The sequence below is a fragment of the Dipodomys merriami genome, unplaced genomic scaffold, assembly GCF_024711535.1.
Source record: "Dipodomys merriami isolate MVZ:Mamm:240054 unplaced genomic scaffold, mDipMer1.0.p SCAF_81, whole genome shotgun sequence".
NCBI classification, from domain to species: Eukaryota; Metazoa; Chordata; class Mammalia; order Rodentia; family Heteromyidae; genus Dipodomys; species Dipodomys merriami.
In genome coordinates, this window is record NW_027206413.1 from 670,444 (window position 1) to 674,286 (window position 3,843).

The window sequence follows — 3,843 nt, forward strand, 5'->3', positions numbered from 1 at the left end:
GCCCAGAAAGAAAGTCCATGACTCTCATCTCCAATTAACTACCCAAAGAGCTGGAAGTGGAGCTGTGGCTCATGTGGGAGAATGCTAGCCCTGAGCAAAAAAGCTCAGGGACAGCGCACAGCCGAGTTCAAACCCTAGCTCTGGAAGGCACGTACACACAAATATCCCATCTATAAGCAATGAAACCAAAAACAATCAGCAGCATGAAAGGATTGTGGCTGAAAAGAAACCTGAAAGCAGTCAGATATTCATAAAAGCTACAGTGACATGCCTATTCTGCGCAATAATCACATTTCCTTAAGCTGTCCAAGAACTGAGACTGTAACTGGCTAAAGTTCCAATCAGTGAAGGTAGCAAAGCAGGTAAGACCCACCCCCCAACATATGCAAATATGCAGACACAAGATGAACCCTAAGAGGGAATAAGGTAAGTTCAGGGTCTGGGTGCAGTGGCCGTCACAGCCACAATACAAAGAAGCATCCATTCCATGAGCCACTGCATTCCAAACCAGCCAGGTCTCCAGTGCCTGTGTGGCTTACTATTTCACAGCATCTCAGAACAATTAAATCAGAATCTAAGTAATGCCTACCCATTTGCAGATGATACAACCCGGGCTATTTACCTAAAGTTGCACATGCCTTAGACAAGGTATCTTTCATTTGTGTGTGTGTGTGTGTGTGTGTGTGTGTGTGTGTGTGAGAGAGAGAGAGAGTGTGTGTGTGTGTGTGTGTGTGTGTGTGTGTGTGTGTGTGTGGTGTGTTGCCAGTCCTGGGGCCTGAACTCAGGGCCTTGGGCGCTGTCCCTGAGCTTCTTTTTGCTCAAGGCTAGTACTCTACCACTTGAGCCACAGCGCCACTTCCAGCTTTTTCCTGTTTATGTGGTACCAAGGAACTGAATCCAGGGCTTCAAGCATGCTGGGCAAGCACTCTACCACAGAGCCACCTTCCCTGCCTCGCCTCCTAGTGTATTCTTTTTGTTGTTGTTGTTGGTTATTGGGCCTGGGCGCTGTCCCTCAGCTTTTCGGCTCAAGGCTAGCGCTCTACCACTTGAACCACAGTGCCACTTCCCGTTTTCTGATGATTAATTAGAGATGAATCTCACAGACTTTCCTGCCCGGGCTGCTTTGAACTGTGATCCTCAGATCTCAGCCTCCTGAGTAGCTAGGATTATAGGGGTGAGCCACCGGCTCCCGGTAGGTCGTGGGGCCTGAACTCTGGGCTTGAGCGCTGTCCCTCAGCTCTTCAGCTCAAGGCCAGCACTCTACCAATTGAGCTACAGCGCCACTTCCTGCTCTAGTGTATTCTTAGGTCAAAATAATTCCTGACCAATTTTCTCAGAAAATTCCTCTTTTTCTCTTCTTGAACACTGTTTCTTATTTTTATGTCTTTGTAAAGTCCCTGGCACAATATATCCAGGAAAAAAACAAATGACTCATAAATGTTAGGTTTAAAAGGTATATAGTAGCTGGGTGCTGGTGGCTCACACCTGTCATGCTAGCTACTCAGAAGGCTGAGATATGAGGACTGCGATTTGAACCCTGTGAAACTCTTAACTCCAATTAATCACTCAAAAAACAGAAGTGGAGCTGTGGCTCAAAGTGGTAGAGTGCTAGCCTTGAACAAAAGAGTTCAGGGACAATGCCCTGGCCCTGAGTTCAAGCCCCACAACTGACTCTCCCCCCAAAAAAGGTGTACAGTAAACTGCTGGGTGCTGGTGGTTTACACTTAGGAGGCTGAGATCTGGGGATTATGGTTCAAAGCCAACTCTGGTAGGAAAGTCCATGAAACTCTTTTCTCCAATTAACCAGCAGAAAAAGCCAGTAGAGTTGTGGCTCAAGTGGTAAAGTGCTAGCCTTAAGTGAAAAAAACTCAGGGACAGCACCCAGGCCATGAGTTCAAGCCCCATGGGCACAGAAAAGGTATATACTAAACATCGCTTTTAAAAACGAAGGTAACCCCAGCAAGAACGTGGGAGGCTCGATAATAAAATGAGAAAGCAAAACAAAATGTAAACTTTGGACTCCTCTGCCCAGTTACTTCTAGGTTTGAGGTTTAAACAAATATACCAGTTACATTGGGAGCTGTGTGACTGGGCCAGGGTGCTGGCCCTGCCTGGGCGGTTTCCAAAGGAGGGAAGGAGTAGGAGAAACGAGGTCAGGACAGAGCCAGAATTCAGACACAAACACTGCATCAACGGACAGCTGGATCAAAAGCGCACAGGCACCATTTTCTTTCCCTTAACTCACATGTTCTTGTGACCTACAATATTCAGGAAAAGGAAGAGAAGAAAAAGGGACAAGAGGATCATCCCCTCTGAACTGGTCTGCTGGTCGGATTTCTGTTGGCCTGGGAACAGAACATGGCTATCTTTAAAACAAAACGTGTATCTTGGCGAACGCTCAGGGAAAATGACTCCTGAAGCATCTGGCAGAATCCAGGCTTTGTGTGTGACACACATTTACGTCCTAGTAACCCAGAGTGAATGCACCGAGTTTGAAATCCACAGGCCCAACTGAGGAGCTAGTGGACAGCTGTGCCCAGCTCACTCTGGTGAGGTGACCAGCCCGGTGTCACACGCCACACGCCGAGGTGGCCAGCCCCGTGTCACACGCCGAGGTGGCCAGCCCCGTGTCACATGCCGAGGCGGCCAGCCCCGTGTCCTGTGTCACACGCCGAGGCGGCCAGCCCCGTGTCACACGCCGAGGCGGCCAGCCCTGTGTCCTGTGTCACACGCCGAGGCGGCCAGCCCCGTGTCACACGCCGAGGCGGCCAGCCCCGTGTCCTGTGTCACACGCCGAGGCGGCCAGCCCCGTGTCACACGCCGAGGTGGCCAGCACTGTGTCCTGTGTCACACGCGGAGGTGGCCAGCCCCGTGTCACACGCCGAGGTGGCCAGCCCCGTGTCACACGCCGAGGTGGCCAGCCCCGTGTCCTGTGTCACACGCCGAGGTGGCCAGCCCCGTGTCCTGTGTCACACGCCGAGGTGGCCAGCCCCGTGTCCTGTGTCACACGCCGAGGTGGCCAGCCCCGTGTCCTGTGTCACACGCCGAGGCGGCCAGCCCCGTGTCACACGCCGAGGCGGCCAGCCCCGTGTCACACGCCGAGGCGGCCAGCCCCGTGTCACACGCCGAGGTGGCCAGCCCCGTGTCACACGCCGAGGTGGCCAGCCCCGTGTCACACGCCCAGGTGACCAGCCCCGTGTCCTGTGTCACACGCCGAGGCGGCCAGCCCCGTGTCACACGCCGAGGCGGCCAGCCCCGTGTCACACGGCTCCGGGCGGTGTCACCTTCCTGCACACTGGGGTCGCCGCCTGCGCGCTCAGCATGTTTGCTGTTATGATACAGGTGGGGTTCGTGGTCACAGAGATGTTAGGGAGCGGCCACATTTCTTTGGGGACCCTGTCACCCCTCCCTCGCGCTCCCCCGGTTCCCCCACCCCGTTCCCCCAAGTTTTAGACTTTGGTAAATGTAGTGTCTGAGAACCTCGCTGCAGCCGTCCACCCTCTGTCCCCCCACATCCCCTGTCCCTCTGTCCCCCCACATCCCCTGTCCCCCCACATCCCCTGTCCCTCTGTCCCCCACGTCCTCTGTACCCCACGTCTCCTGTCCCACCCCCGCCCGGGCGGCTCCGGGGGTCCCGGGCTCCCCGTCCGGACGGCTCCGGGGGCCCGGCTCCGGGGCCCGCCCGCTCCGGTCCCGCTGAGCGCCGCCGGGACCCGCAGGGCGGGGCGCAGGCCCTCGGCGAGCGCCGGCCCATCGACTCCCTCGGCGATGGTCCGCGCGGCCTGGCCCGCCCCCCGCCCCGCCTCCGCCGGGCGCCAGGCCGCCGAGCGCCGAGCGGCTCGA